Below are 17,117 nucleotides of genomic sequence, written 5' to 3'. Positions count from 1 at the left end.
GCGAGGAGAAAGGTCTTATGTAAAAAAGGAAATTTATTTCAAAGTAATATATATAACTGTATATATTACCCTAAAACCTATTGAAAGCGTTTTCTTCCATGTTACTGAGCTCTAATTGTAATCTAACTGACGTAACTTTATGTGTGATGACTAATAATTAGCATTATCCAACATATGACTAAGTATAATCCAACCAAATTTTCCTGCAGCAACTTTTTTCACCAGAGAGACATTTATTGGATCCCAGAACAGATGACAAAGTCCAGCAGAGTAATTGTAAATACACTGCTCAAAAAAAATTAAAGCAACACTTTGAAAACACATCCGATCTCAATGGGGAAAAATCCCATGCTGGATATCTATACTGATATGGACTGGGTAATGTGTTATGAAGAAAGGATGCCACATTGATGGAAATGAAAGGATTAACCTACAGAGGGTCGAATTCAAAGACACCCTAAAAATCAAGTGAAAAAATTATGCAGCAGTCTAATCCATTTAGCTGAAATTTCATTGCAGCAACTCGTAATCGTTCTCAGTAGTTTGTATGGCCCCCACATGCCTGACAACATGCAAACTGGCTGGGGTCAATGGACCGTAATATAATGTACCAGAGGTGTTCTATTGGATTTAGGTCAGGCCTGCTTGGCAGCCATTCAGTGGTATCAATTCCTTCATCCTCCAGGAACTGGCTGCATACTCTCGCCACATGAGGCCAGGCATTGTTGTGCACCAGGAGGAATCCAGGACCCGCTGCACCAGCGTAGGGTCTGACAATGGGTCCAAGGATTTCATCCCAATGCCTAATGGCAGAGTGCAATTGTCTAGCCCAGTGTTTCTCAACTCCGGTCCTCAAGGCACACTAACAGGCTAGATTTTAAGGATTATCTTGGGGAGATGCACACTAGAATACTGAAATCGCTGAGCAGCAAATAATATCAGCTGTGACGTTTTTCAGTTTTCTTGCAAACCTGGTCTGTTAGTGTGCCCTGGAGACCGCAGTTGAGAAACACTGGTCTAACCTGTAGAGGTTTGTACATCCCACCATGGATATGTCTCCCTAGACCATCATTGACCCACTACCAAACTGGGCATGCTAAATGATGATACAGGCAGCATAACATTCTCCACGGCGTCTCCCAACCCTTTCACGTCTGTCACATGTGCTCAGGTTGAACTTGCGCTCATCTGTAAAAAGCACAGGGCGCCAGTGGCAGACCTGACAATTCTTGTATTCAATGGCAAATGCCAATTGAGCTTCACGGTGTCGGGGCCTATTAGAGGACGTAGGGCCCTCAGGCTACCCTCATTAAGTCTGTTTCTGTTTGTTTGGTCAGAGACATTCACACAAGTGGCCTGCTGGAGGTCATTTTGTAGGGCTCTGGCAGTGCTCATCCTGTTCCTTCTTGCACAAAGGAGCAGATACCTGTCCTACTAATGGGTTAAGGACCCTCTATGGCCCTGTTTAGCTCTCCTAGAGTAACTGCGTCTCCTGGAATCTCTTCTATGCTCTTGAGACTGTGCTGAGAGACACCGCAAACCTTCTGACAATTGCACGTATTGGTGGGCCATCCTGGAGGAGCTGGACTGCCTGTGCAACCTCTACAGGGCCCAGGTATCGCCTCATGCTACCAGTAGTGACACTGACCCTAGCCAAATGCAAAACTAATGAAAAACAGTCAGAAAAGATGATGAGGAAAAAAATGTCAGTGGCCTCAACCTGTGAAACCATTCCTGTTTTGGAGGTTGTCTCATTGTTGCCCATCTAGTGCACCTGTTTGTTTTGCTAACACCAAAGCACCTGAACTGATTAACGACCCCCTCTGCTACTCAACTGACCAAATCCATATCCCAGGAGTTTACTTGAATTAATGCTATACTCTTATTAAAAAGTGTTCCTTTATTTTTTTTTTGAGCAGTCTGTACAGTATGTATTTGTGTGTGTGTGTATATATATATATATATATATATAATATATATATATATATATATATATATATATACACCCTTTTTCAAATTATTAGGCAAATTATATTTTTCTAATTTTCCTAGAACAGTCAGCATAATTCACATGTTCTCAACTATTAAGAGTACAATTCAAATTTTATTGCACAAACCTAATAACTGTATTTTTTTTTTTTTTTTTTAAACATAAAAAACTTAGAATGCACTGTTTAAAATTATTACACACAGTAAGTTTCAAAACACTTTATAGGTTGTAAAAAAAGTGAAAATTGTCATTTGTTGTGTTTGCAGCATATTTACTGAAACCAAAAGCTATTTCAATCAAACTTATAACAACATTTTAACTTTTTAAACATTTTAACAGGTCACGTTACATTTTAACATAGGACCCCTTATTTATTTATTTGACAGCTTCACAAGTCTTGCATCCATTGAACTTATGAGTTTTTGGACAGTTTCTGCTTGAATTTGTTTGCAAGATGTCAGAATAGCCTCCCAGAGCTGCTGTTTGGATGTAAACTTCCTCCCACCCTCATAGATATTTTACTTGAGGATGCTCCAAGGTTCTCAATAGGATTGAGGTCAGGGGAGGATGGAGGCCACACCATGACTTTCTCTCCTTTTGCCATTGATGCAGAGGTATTCTTTGCAGCATGAGATGGTGCATTGTCATGCACGAAGATGATTTTATTATGGAAAGCATTGTTCTTCCTTCTGTACCAGGGAAGAAAGTGGTCAGTCAGAAACTCCACATACTTTGCAGAGGTCATCTTTTTTCTTTTTTTAAATTAGAAACAGAGCTTATTGAAAGAAAAAATAGCATACATTGTACAATTTATGCATTTCCCGAAGAGTTCCACCCCAATGCAACTACATGTCAGTATCACAATATACAGATAAACACTGTCCCGTACTTAATAAACATTTTGAAAGCATGTAAATCAGTCTCTCTATTCCCGTCCACCATCCCAGAAAGGTCTAAACAATAGTTCCATGAAAATTACTGTGATAATCTGTCCAGGACCAAATCAGCAGGGGCCAAACCCGGGGTTACCAGCCATTCATCCCAGATCCCAGCATATCTATGTGGGACTCCCCTATGTTGGTACATTGTTTGTTCACATCTCAGAGTGGCTCCCATGTTATGTACCCACATCTCCAATGTTGGAGGAGACTGAGAAGTCCAGTGTTGTAAAATGAGTTTCTGAGCCTGAAACAATGTCCTAGACACTGTCACCCTAATAGTAGCATCCTGAATGTATTCCTCCACCATGCCAAGTAGACAGGGTTTCGAATCAATTGGTACCGATATTTGGTAAGCACTATTAACTGTCTGAACTACCGACGTCCAATACCTGTGGAGCTTTTGGCGCTGCCACAGGAGATGGGTAAGGTCACCATTATCCCTGGTGCACAGCGGGTCTGCTCTCAAGCCCATACCATATAACTTGACTGGGGTATGATGCACTCGGAGGAGTATATACAGTTGTGAGATTCTTTGCACTACATTCAATGAGCAGTGCCGCACTGACTCCAGTGCCTCATCCCATTGGTCATCAGAAAGGTCACCCACATCAGCTTCCCAGTGAGTCCTAGCAGAGCTAGGAAATTTTTCCAGATAGTCTCGCTGTAACATTGCATAACACCCAGAGATGAATCCCTTAGTAGACTCAAAATGTTTCATCCTATGGAAAACTGGAAATTTCTGGCTCAATTTTGGCTCATAAATCCACATATGGTGGAGTTGTCCAAAGATCTTTTTTGGAAGGACGGTTTTCACTTTTTAAAGACATTTACACGTATTGCCTTGATTCCTGATCATGTGCTAACACTCTTTGCAATAGATTCCGAAAAATCGCCTCCACATATGGGACGTCTTCTTACCCATGACCTGATTGCGTCCAGATTAGCTTTCACCAGTTTGTGAAAACAAGCCACAGCCCTGCTATTATCTTCTGTTCTAGATATTTTGAATGCACGTGTCAATTTTTAAAATATCTTTGATAGTATACATGGCTTAACAGATAAGTTTAAATATATGGGCCTGCTGGCTTGCAGATAGCAATAACTTGGTCCTACTGTATAATGTAACCATCTTTATTTATTTTTTTTTGTTTGTCAAACATGAAGTATGTCAACACCTTATTCAAGAATAAGTTCACCTTTGGTAACGTAATGCACGATACACTTGTATTTAGGTTGTAACATGTTATTGTAGCGCACCTGGTTGGACAGTTGAATTGGGAATTTTCTTTGATTTTGTTTGACATGCATTGCCCTTTCAAGTGTAGGGGGCAGTGGCCATTTGTTAGAATACTGGTGAGGGGATGTACCTGACACATTCGCTGCCATTGTGCTATATATGCTGGTTGTCCAGTGTGCCCCTGTGCCTTTACCACCTCAATACTGGATGCTTTCCCCCTTTCCTACAGACCAATTCTCAGCTTTCAGTGTTCACACTTTGAACGACAATTACTTGGTCATGCTACATTGTACCGAAATTCAATTTTGTATCTTTTTTTCACACACATAAAGCTTTCTTTTGGTGGCATTCACATCTGGGATTTTTTTTTTTATGATATACAAGCTAAGAAAGCAAACATTTAAAATATAGTTATTTTCTACTTTGTTTTAAAAAAAATCCCCCAAAAATCCCCCCAAAAAATTGCGTCATAAATTTAGGTCAGAATGTATTCTGCTACATGTCTTTGGTAAAAAAAAATCCTAATAAGTGTATGATGAATGGTTTGTGTGAAAGTTAGTGTCTACAAGCTATTCTACGTATCACTGAAAACTAATCAATCCTGATGTAGCGATTGCCTATCTCATTTCTTGAGGCCCTAAAATGTCAGGACAGTACAAATTCCCCTCAAATGACCCCTTTTTGTAAAGATCAGTCCATGGTATTTAGTAAGAGGGATAGAGAGTTTTTTTTTTTTTTTTTAATCAGAAAAGGTTATTTAGAAAATACCGGGTACAAAAAGAAAAAGAAACATGTACAAATCTTTTTCCATTCCAGTATACTGGTAAATACATCTGTAAACCATTTACAGTCCAGGCAAATAAGGTACAGAAATAAGCTGCATCTCTTATCCTGCAAGATTAAGCACGTCACCTCCCTTTGGACCTACCCTGCCCATACTCCCAAACAGATAGGAATTGAGTAAGTGGTTTGTAGAACCTGTGTTGGGCCTTTTACTCACATCACACCTACTTGTCTGGTGATCACCTAAAGTGTACTCAGCCCATGGGACACTGCAACACCCTCATCAGAACAAGCTCCCTTGGGGATAACCCAGGGACATTAAGCCATTGAGACCAGAGTTTCTCATATTTATAGAGTCGATTCCTATGTTGAGATATATATATATATATATATATATATTTTTTATTTCTCTTGTGTCCTCTGACAGTCGCCGCCCGATGGTATTAGGCTTCATGGACACGGGACGTTGTTAAAAGTCCCTTTGAATGCTGGAATTTTTAGGACCTTTAAAATGTCCGTTAGGTCGCGTTTGCACCCGCGTTTTGCATTTAGAACCGTTCCTAGAGGTAAAAAAAAATCATTCCCCTTTAAAATGGAAAAACGCGAGCGCTAAACGCGGGTCATCGCGTTCGGTCGGGTTTTTGCATTTGAAACGCCGGGAAACACACGTTCGAACGCAAATAATTGCTATCCAAAAAACGTCCCTGAACTCAACTGCCTGCAAATGACTGTAAACGACCCTGTGTACATGGACAGATAAGATAACATGTAGGTGGGTTCAGGGGCTTCTGAAGAAAACGCCCAACTGCTCCTAAATGGCCATTTACAACGTCCCGTGTACATGGAGCCTTAGCCTTCACTAATGGGAAATGGCGCACTCTGCAGGAGCAGGCTAGGCAGATAATTATCAGGTTAATACAAAAAAAATGTTTTTATTATTATTATACAGGATTTATATAGCGCCAACAGTTTGCGCAGCGCTTTACAATGTGAGGGAAGACAATACAGTTACAATACAATTCAAAACAGGAGGAACGAGAGGGCCCTGCTCGTTAGAGCTTACAATCTAGAATACCTCGGCACGCCACTAGGGGGCCATCCCTCAGCCATTATTCTAGACCCAATCTGATATTACCTCAGTTTTATGCTGCCTAGCATCAGGAGTAGAGCTAGGTCTTCCTTGCTGTGACCTAGAGTTTCGGTTTTTCTTTGTTTTTTTCTGAATTTGTGTTTTTCTTTACACAATAGATTTTTATTTTCTCTCAATATCACTAGTTAGTCAGGGATTCCTTTCCTGGAGGACTATAAGTGACTGCAGAGCTGGGCCTCGGACTGGGTATCATAGATCCTTATGGAGTCCCAGCTTGCCAACGAGCGTTGCAGGTTACTGGTACGCCCAGGCCTCGCAACGACAGTGCCCTTCCATATGGGGATGAGCCTGCGGAGCTGCGTCTTCGCTGGGGATGTCTCAACCCGGATCGCCCGCGTGTTGCCAGCGTTCCTCCATGGCTGACGGCACCTCCACTAAGGGTGGGAGGTCTCCCGTATCTGAGCGGTGCCCGCTTCCTGGATGGTGAGTACTGATACCCTCTTGTCCCTGGGGGGATAGCAGGGCTGGTTGTCTCTGTAGGGTCCCCCTTCTGGCCGGGTTGGTGGTCCCCCCCCCCCCCCACTCCCGCTGGGGACGCTGTATGGGGTGCTGTAGGGGTCTCCCTGGGGTCCCTGATGTTTGCCAGAATGTGTTTGTGCACTCAATTTGCCCATGTTTATGGTGTGCAGAATCTAAGCTCTGTGTGAGGACAGCAGCCATGTTGGGATTCTGCACATGCTCCCGGTCGGGCGCCATCATGGGTGTGGGCAACATGCCTAGTAAGGGCAAGCGGCCATTTTCCCTGTGACTTTTGTCATTGACTTTCAATAGGCACCTTTTCTCTGGGCTCGAGGGCTGGCCTCTAGCGCTGGGAGGTCACTTCATCCTTCACTAATTCTCCTGTGTAAAATGTGCTGACAGGCTGGGGATTTTTGTTAATCCGTCTGTCATTTTTCAACCAAAACGTTTTTTTACTTGTGGCTAGTGTGTTTTCACAGGGGGCTCTTTCTGTTAGTGCAGATTGCCGGGGGGGGGGTTCCGCGGGAACCGCCGATTTAAAGGGCCAGCGTCCCTTTTTCTTTTTAAGGCAAACATGGACTCCCAGGATAATAAATCCCCCGCAGACCTGGTGGGGGCTTCGGGCACACCTAAATCCTCTTCCATGGCCTCCATATCTGCTACTCTTGGGACTTTGGCATCCCAGGTGAATGCTGATGTCGGCATGCTCCTACAAAAAAACGGCCTGTGCCCTCCCAGTCCTCTGAATCTGAGCCCGAATTTGTTGCCACGGACGATGGTCCCCCTGAGGGGTCCCGGTCCTCCGCTTCTCAGAGGGAGAAGGAGGGGGAATCTTCCTCCTCGGTAGCGCTGTAACACGCTACGATGGATACCCTCATTGTCGTCATAACAATCTTGACGATGGGCCAGCTCAGTCAAGTAAGCGGTCCGTTTTCGGGTACCGCACACCCCAGAAGTCGGGTCAGGCTTTTTTCCTGCCCTGAGGAATTTCATGAGATTGAGCATGACCAGTGGCGGTGCATTTAGCACATGTTGGTGGTGCCTATGCGTTGTTTTCCATCCGCTATCCGTTTTTGGAGGCGGTAGACGAACGTTGGAAGGTGTCCCCAGGCAGAGGATCACACTGTGTCTAGGCTGAATAAGTCCACCTTGCTGCCAGTAGAGGATTCCCCAGTATTCAGGGATCCAGCAGATAGGCGTGTGGAAGCGCTTGCCCACCACATTTATCTGGTGGCGGATTACCTGTGAAAACCTGTTTTTGCCTCCGTGATGGCATCTCAGGCGCTCTCGACATGGGCTAGGATCCAGCATGGGATATGGGATAAGGGATAAGCAGCTCGACATGGGATAAGCAGCAGGATCCACACTGCAATGTTCCTGTGCGACGCGGCCATGGACAAGGCTCCGTTGTTTGCCCGGTTGTCGGCGGTGGGGTTTGCGATCCACCGCTTTACCTGGGTAAAGAGCTGGTCGGTTGACCACGCGTTCCAAAAGACGGTGTCTTGTGGTCCCCTATGAGGGGGGTCGTCTTTTTGGGGAAACGCTATTTTCATGACTATGAAAATTGTAAACTCTTTGAATGAGAAGGTGTGTGTGTATATATGTATATATATTTATATATATATCTATATATCGCTCCAAGAGGAGCATGTTCCCCATATGGGCCACCCACATTTAACAGATGGGGGAGTTAGACTTCCAGCCTAAAAGAATGACCTTCCTAGCCTGAAATAAGGCCCTGGAAAAAGCCACTCTTTTTTAATTTCCTCAGGTAGAACCTCTTTGAGGTTCCAAGTAAACTGTGGATAGGGTTCAAGGGAACATTCACCTGGAAGACTCTAGTGAGCGTAGAGAGAACCTCGCTCCAGTAGCGATGTAACTTAGGGCATTGCAAGAGGAGATGGATAAGATCCCCAGATGTTCGTCTGCCTCTACCACATAGCGGGTCGGGGAATCTACCCATCCTGTGGAGTTTCACTGGGGTGTAATGTACTCTGAGTAAGATATAAAGTTGTTACACCTTCTGTGAGACATTGAGAGCACATGTTCTTCAACTGAAAAGCCTCCTCCAACTGGTCTCCTGTCAAAGTTCCAACATCCTCCTATGTTCGGGACATTGCCCTGTTTGGATAAGCCCTCAGGTATTCCATCAAGAACATATGATGATACTGGGATATAAAACCTTTTGTTTCAGTCGCAGACTGGAGTAGGTGAAAAAGGGGGGTGGGTGAAAGTGACCAATCTATTGCATCTCCCTGAGCTTTAACTGCAGGTAATAAGACATGTAATCCGGTAGGGCAAATATATGTTGGAGTTCATGAAAAATGAAAATGCATTAACCTCCCATTCTGGAACACCTAGGATAGGAGAGTTACCCCTCAGGCACACCATCTGGGCCCCTGCCGGATGCAGTATAACCTGTCACTTGCTGCAGTTCTCTTGATTTATTCCAAATTTTCTGCATTAGTACATAGGCAGGCTTTTGCTTATTGAGCTTTTGGGATGCTTAAACTTCCAGTCCCTCCAGGATGGAGTCCTCACCAGTGGCAATAAGCAAGAGGCGAGCAGAAGAGCTTTTGGGGGCGGGAGACATGGAACCTATAAGGTGTTGGAGGTGGGCATCAATGTAGTAAATCCAAGGGTTTGGGAGGGCAAGGTCTCCAGCATCCTTAGGAAATTGCAGCTGTTCAAACTTAATTCTGGGGGGACGGGCAATCCAAAGTAATATCCTTAAAAGAGAATTAACCACCACAAATGTTTTCAAGGGAACTACCACTGGGGAATTATGAAGGGCATTTAAAAGTTGGGCCATAAGTAGCATCTTAATTAGATTTATTTTCCCTGCCAGGGACATTTTAGAGCCTATTCCAGATATTGATTTTATTTTTTAACCGTGCCTACAAGGGATGCACATTAAGGCGGCAGTAGTCCGCAATGACAGGACATATGGATGCCCAGGTAATTGAAAGAGGTCACAAAGGGGATGGAGCAGGGGTTAGGTGATGCCTGTTCAGGTGTGTTATCTAAGAGCATTAATACAGATTCGGTCCAATTATTAGTTAGACCAGAGAACCACCCAAACTCCGACATTATGGGCATAGCACAGGTTGGGGATGAGGAAGTGTCACCTAGAAATAGTAACATATCATCGGCGTATAGCATGATCTCATGTAAGTCACAATACTGAAACCTGGTAATATGTGGGCTATTACACACTATGGTAGCCAGAGGCTCAATGGCTATGGTATAGAGCAGGGGGGACACGGAACAACCCTGTCTGGTTACCCTGCCCAGTGCAAAAGCAGCTGACAATCTATCGGACACCCTTATCGCTGCCTGCGGAGAGCTGTATAAAAGGCCTACCCAGGAAATAAACCTAGCACCAAAGCCAAACTTAGAGAGTACCCGCCAGAGGTATGGCCAACTAATACTGTTGAATGCTTTATTTGTGTACAGGGAAATGAGTTCCCTCCCTCCCATGTTACCTCCCATGGTGTCTGCATATTTAGAAACAACCGCCTAATTTTGGTGTCCGTGGAGTTTTGTGTCATGAGCCCTGCTTGATCAGAGTGTATAATGGCCTGAATAAATTTGTTTACCCTCAGTGCCAAGACCTTAGCTAAGATTTTCACATCACATTGCAAAAAAGAGCCTACCTTGGCAGAGGCATTAAAAACCTTCAGCAACCTGGGTAGGATCGTCTTCCCATAGGTGGTGCATATCTACATGGGAATAAAATGATTTTAATTTTGAGGCGCTGCGGGGTTTAGTGATGCTTGTTATGGTGCATGAAAAATAAAGACATATAAACCTGTTAAACGTGCGCCGTAAATCCTCAAGTTCAAAAATATACATATATAAAAATGTGAAATTCAATGCAATAAAAATGTTAACAACACATTTGATTGAAATTGGAAATTGGATCCAAAAAAATATATATGATCAAAAAAGTGTGCCAATAGATACAAAATGTGAAAAGATGGTAATATAGGAAACATTACCAAAGTGCGCTAAACAAATAATGAACCAATTATTCAAAAATACATGGATGGTGTCCGGGTTGACACCAAAGACATATGCATTCAATCCAAACAAAGTGCAAAAACTATAAAAAAGTCTTTCTTTTCAAATTGGAGTGAAGGTGAGGGAGTGTTGGGAGGTGGGTGGGGCCTCGTCCCAAAAAAAATGTGATCCAGAGTGGTTCTCAGTAACCTGATATACACATGTGGACACCCAGTGTTAGGAGTGGACTCTTACCACAATGTGGAGAGATGTGAGCATGTGCTATGTTGTGTCCAGAAGTCCCAACTGATCAAGCTGGCAGGGATGGCTCTCGGAATGGACCGGAACAATCAGCTGCTTCCAAAGTGGGGAGGGATCTGTAGGCTTCCAAGCAGGGGGAGATGCCAAGACAGAACAAACCCAGAGAAAAGAAGAGGACTATAGTGCATTACCTTCGACTTTATTTATGAACTGAATGAAGAGACACTTACACAATCCAGACGAACAGACAGCAAATACAGGGCGGTCGCGGATGTCTGCAGTACAAACCGGGACCTATGACAGCACGGCTGGCTCCCCCCGACGCGTTTCCACTAACAAGTCGGCTTCTGGGATTGGAGCTCCAATCCCAGAAGCCGACTTGTTAGTGGAAACGCGTCGGGGGGAGCCAGCCGTGCTGTCATAGGTCCCGGTTTGTACTGCAGACATCCGCGACCGCCCTGTATTTGCTGTCTGTTCGTCTGGATTGTGTAAGTGTCTCTTCATTCAGTTCATAAATAAAGTCGAAGGTAATGCACTATAGTCCTCTTCTTTTCTCTGGGTTTGTTCTGTCTTGGCATCTCCCCCTGCTTGGAAGCCTACAGATCCCTCCCCACTTTGGAAGCAGCTGATTGTTCCGGTCCATTCCGAGAGCCATCCCTGCCAGCTTGATCAGTTGGGACTTCTGGACACAACATAGCACATGCTCACATCTCTCCACATTGTGGTAAGAGTCCACTCCTAACACTGGGTGTCCACATGTGTATATCAGGTTACTGAGAACCACTCTGGATCACATTTTTTTTGGGACGAGGCCCCACCCACCTCCCAACACTCCCTCACCTTCACTCCAATTTGAAAAGAAAGACTTTTTTATAGTTTTTGCACTTTGTTTTGATTGAATGCATATGTCTTTGGTGTCAACCCGGACACCATCCATGTATTTTTGAATAATTGGTTCATTATTTGTTTAGCGCACTTTGGTAATGTTTCCTATATTACCATCTTTTCACGTTTAATTTATATTTCAGTGCTGCTTTCACTTCACTTTTCATTATTTTAGGTTCGCGCACCTATTTTCTCTCACAATAGATACAAAATGGTGTCTTCCACACCCCGTGCTTAAAATGTGCTCTATAGTCTCCTTTCACACGTGTGCCTCGGTGATGCTCCTCCACCTTTTATATAAGGGGGCCACTCACCAAAGGAATCCGGGCCACTAGGACCCTCACAGCTTGGTATTGATCTCAACTTGTAACTCCCATCTTCAAGACCAATCTCCTCAATCAAAAATGGTCACAGCCTTAGCAAATGGATATGTTTTTTTTGCATGTTAAATAAAGCTCCAGATTATCAGAATTCCCAAAATAAAGCATAGGACATACGATCGTGCAATATGTTTAATTCAACTTTCTTTCTTTTCGTACATCACGGGACACAGAGCCATTAATCATTACATATGGTCTATATAGCCACCTACAGGTGAATGGACACTGGCAACCCATCAAAAAGGATGTCCCCCTGTATAACCCTTCCCACAAAGGAAGTACCTCAGTTTTCTCTTTCGTTCATTGACGGACACAGCTTCATATCTTCATTGGGTTATGCTGCTCTTCCTAGGGGTAGGACACTAGGCAGAAAAGGGTTCACAAGGCTTTGACCACACCCATGGGCAGTCCCCGGGGGTATACTCCAACTTCCTGCTCTATGACATCAGTGTTTTTTTTCTGCCTAGTAGGAGAAAGGACCTAGGGTGTATGCGACCCCCTCCTTCCTGCTGTAGTGTTAGCTGGAACTTGTAATGCCATATTTAAAGTGGTGGGACAAATTTTTTTTCTAAATCTTGTTATCCTAGGCAGTTCAATGGAATCCTCAGAGCATGTGTCCCGTCTAACCCATTCTCAGAGGATGCGGGACCCTCCTAATCCACATCCACCCTGCGGCCATTGCAGTGGTCCTGCAGTCGCTGGTAGCAAAAGTGGATTTAGCCCTGCTAAAAAGACAGGAAAAGAAGCGCCTCCGCCCTCACCTTTCCCCTTTAGGCCCTCAGATTCTGAGGACGAAGTGGCCGCCGCGGACGCCAGCAACCCCATGGGGTCTGCATCCACGCAACTGGAGGGCTCTGATAGTGAGAATGAGCCCTCTTCCTCGTCATCTGTGCAAGAAAATGTGCTTGTGGAGGCACTGATAGTATCGGTATCAGTGCAAGAAACTCTAAAGATGAAAGACACTGCTGCATCCGCTGCGCCTGTACAGTTTGGTAACCGCAAACCATCAAAGGCGCTTAAGGTGTTTCCCTTTCCTGCCTATTTTGATGAGATTGTCGGCAGTTAGTGGAGTTCCCCAAAACTCATTGGTTGGGATACCTGAGCGTTTTGCTTGGAGGTACATCTTTTGAGGAGTCCCACATTAAGAAACTGACAGTTCCGCCGATTGTAAATTCACAAGTTTCCAGGCTGAATAAGACCACCTTGCTACTGGTAGAGGATGCTCCATCCTTTAAAGACCATGCGTACAGGAAGACTGAGGCTCTGGTCCTCCATCTTTTCACTGTGACTGGTTCCATTTTGAGGCCTGTGTTCGCCATTACCTTGGTCTCTGAGACCTTAATGTAATGGGTTGGAATCCTGCGCCAAGATTTGGAAGGGGGTCAACACCCTCCTGAGCTGGCAGAATTGACGGACCAGTTCATACAGGGGATGCAGTATATCTGTGATGCCTCCCTGGATGCAGCCAAGTTGGCCTGCAGGGCGTCTGTGACTGCGTTGACCCTCCGTCGCCTGCTTTGGCAAAAATATTTGTCTGCAGACCAAGCTTCCAAGAAGGAGCTGACCTTCCGTTTGTGGGGGATCGTCTGTTCAGGGCTTCAATAGAAGAGATCTTTAAAGGTCTCACTGGTGGGGGGGCGTGTCCTGGACAGCAATGGAGTAGGTCGCACATGTGCCTAACTCCGCTCCCGGCTGATCCGGCTTTGATTATCCTGGGTGCCCACAATCTCCTTCACTTACCGGACCTGCGTGCCTTGATCCCGAGTATCCCCGAGCCATGTCTCCACCGAAGAAGTCTGCATCCACCGCCATGGCTTCGCTGGACAAGTTCTGCCGCCAGGACTCGGGCCCCTCTGCTCAAGATGGCGCCAAACCTCCCGCACCAGTGACTGCTGCTGACTTAACTAAGGTACTCGATGCTATCTCCACCTGTCAGGCCACGTTAACGGCTAAGATTGAGGAGGTGAAAGTGGGTGTTTCCCTGATAAGACAGGATATGTCCAAGCTCAGGGACTCAGTCACAGACACTGAGGCCAGGATTAGTCAGGCAGAGGATGTCATCCTCCCCCTGCAGCAAACTACCGAGTCCCTTCAGCGCCAGCTCCAGCAACTTGCCCAGAAGCAGGATGATTTGGAAAACAGAGCTAGGCGCTGCAACCTCCGCTTTGTGGGATTACCGGAGGGTGCTGAGGGTACGGACCCCCCCCCACTCTTGGAAAATCTGCTCATTTCCACCTACGGCAGAGAGGCCTTTTCCACTACCTTTGTGGTGGAGAGGGCACATCGCATGCCTGCCCGCCGCCCTCTGGAGGTTGCCCCTGCATGGACTTTCATTGCCAAGTTATTGAACTACTGGGACAGGGATAAGGTCCTGCGTCTTACTAGGGAACGTGGCAATCTCCCCTTCCACAACGTCTCTATTATGGTGTTCCCAGACTTTTCCATTGAAGTTCAAAACAGAGATCCAAATTTACAGATGTTAATAGACGACTTCGTACCCATAATCTGAAATATGCCATGTTGTTTCCTGCGCGCCTTTGGGTGATTTGTGATGGCAAAGCTCAATTTTATGAGGATCCAGGGCTGGCGTCAGCATGGCTAGACCAGTACATGGCGCAAGGCCGCAACCGAGTTTGAACAGACCCTTTACCCTCCGCTGCTACTATCCTCCTACCCACAGGACTCCTTGGCGTTGTGAGCCTTGCTGTTGATCCCCTCAATAAGACCCCCCCATCTGATGAACTCCTGTCCTCATGGAAGCCCTCCTGTGGGGGTGCGGGGCTCGCGGCATCCTCAGTAGCATCACCTGCTGGGTTTCTATATTGCTCCCCCTTTAGTTTGTGGGCACCATGACTAATAACTGTACATTTCATTTTTTTTACCTGTTTGATTTGGTTTATCTTTTTTCCTTTTATTTTTGCGCACTCAGTGCACCTATTTCTATGATGGACTGATTGATATTTTTTGTACATTCCAGGTGTGCTATGTTTTACTGTTCAGGGGTGCATTTTCATGGTAAATGTTGGTTTTCTGTCTATGTTTTATTTGTTCTGTGGCCCTCCCGGTGCACACTGGGTCTCATTGCTTTCATTTACAGGGTTTTTTCATTTATTTTGACCGATTGCGTGAGCCGACGGCTGTCTTTACTGACATGCACGGCGCGTTTAATTGCATCCTCTTCACAGAACGCACTGCAAAGATGTTCCATGCTTTTTGTCTGCTGCTGCTAGTGTCCCGGTTCGCTCTCCTGGTGTTCTGGGTTGTTCACTATCTCAATTTTACTCTCTGCACTTGTTTTGGGGTTCATGCTCCCGTCAGGTTGGGGGGGGGGGAGAGCGGAGTGGGGGTAATGGGGTTGCTATTTGACTTTCACATGCACTTTTATGAGTTGTTACTGTATGCTTCTTTTGGTACTTTTGGTACCTGGGTAATTGTTCTATTTATGTGGTCTGTGCTCCTGTGCGACTGTCATGTATCCCCAGAGCTTTGCTGATACCCATCCGGTTCCATATTTATTTGTTATCGACATGAGCCCCTTACGATTCCTCACGTGGAATGTTTGCGGCTTAAGAGACCAGATTAAGAGATCCGCTATTTTCCAATGTCTTAAATCGCACCGGGCGGATGTGGCGGTTTTGACGGAAACTCACGCCAAGGGTCAACTCCCTCTGGCCCTGCGCCGGCCTTGGGTGGGCTGGGCCTATCACGCTGTCTACACGTCCCATTCCAGGGGGGTCTCTATACTAGTGGCTAAACCGCTTCACTTTTCCCTTCTTGCGATACACACTGAACCACAGGGTAGGTTTGTTTTTTTGCATGTCCTCATCTACTCTAAACCTTATTTCCTACTGGCCTGCTGTCTTCCCCCCCCCCCACCCCCCGTACAGCGCTGAGGTGGTGGTTGCGCGGGTTGTCTTTATTGCACGGCACCCTACCGTCCCCGCTGTATGGATGGGGGACTTTAATATGGTCTTGCACCCGGCCCTTGACCTTACGTCCCAGCCTCCGCATACTACTGCCCCGGACACTACTCGACTGTTCAGATTGTTCAGGGACTTTGCGCTGACTGACACGTGGCGTCACCTCCATCCTGCTACTAGGGCCTACTCGTGTTTCTCCACCACTCACTCGTCGTTCTCCCGCATTGATTTTATTGTGGTTTCGGCACAGCTGCTCCCATTGCTGGGGTCTGCCGGGTTTCATCCGCGTTCTCTGTCCGATCATGCTCCCTACTGGGTTTCCCTGGATCTGGCCCCACCTACCGTGCCCTGTCCGTGGCGACTCCATCCCTTCTGGCTTCGGGCACTGGCGGACCAACCTGATATAGCACAGGAATGGGCTTTCTTCTTGCACGCTAACGAGGGGTCGGCTTCAGCGGCACACGTTTAGGAATCCTTTAAATTGCATGCCCGCTCCACGCTGAGCAGACACATTAATCGTCTTAAATCCTCCTCTAAAGCTGTCCTTCAGCAGGCCCTTACACGACTTGCTGAGCTTACTGAGGAGGGTGCGCGGACCCGTCCCCGACTCGTGTGTCGGAGCTCAAATCCCAAACCAGAGTAGTCGATCAACTACACTATGAAACGGCCAAGCGTAAGCTTTTCTTCTGCAGACAGCGGATCTTTGAGCAGGGGGAACGGGCGGGCAAGCTCCTGGCCTACTTGGCACATCAGGAGTTTACGCCTCCGGTGGTGGTGTCTCTGGTGGGGGCGGATGGCGCGGAGGTTACTGATCCGGCAAGTGTGGCACAGTTGTTACGCTCCTACTACAAATCTTTATATGCTTCTCAAACCACTGTGACTGGCCCTGAAATCCGGGAGTTTCTCCAAGCTGTGGAGTTCCCCCAATTGTCCGCGTCTCAGCGGGCCGCCTTGGAGGCCCCCCTGTCTGCAGATGAGATTGTGGATGCCATTGCCTCTATGGCTTAAGCAAAAGCGCCGGGTTCGGATGGCCTCCCCTTGGACTCCCCTTGGACTTAGCGACGTACACACACGCCTTTGGAGTGGAGACCCTACCTGTTTCCATGAGC

General features: G+C 46.1%; 1 protein-coding gene across 1 annotated transcript in view; it reads left to right on the top strand.

Annotated features, from left to right (window-relative positions):
• TIMM44 (translocase of inner mitochondrial membrane 44) overlaps positions 1-17,117 on the top strand; it is a 645,415-nt gene that overhangs the window by 197,905 nt on the left and 430,393 nt on the right. The gene's annotated exons all lie outside the window — the stretch shown is intronic.

Source organism: Pelophylax lessonae (genome assembly GCF_965119305.1).
Source record: "Pelophylax lessonae genome assembly, chromosome: 1".
In the NCBI taxonomy this organism is placed as follows: Eukaryota; Metazoa; Chordata; class Amphibia; order Anura; family Ranidae; genus Pelophylax; species Pelophylax lessonae.
The sequence above is the reverse complement of the archived record's forward strand: the minus strand, read 5'-3'. Positions and strand labels throughout refer to the sequence as shown.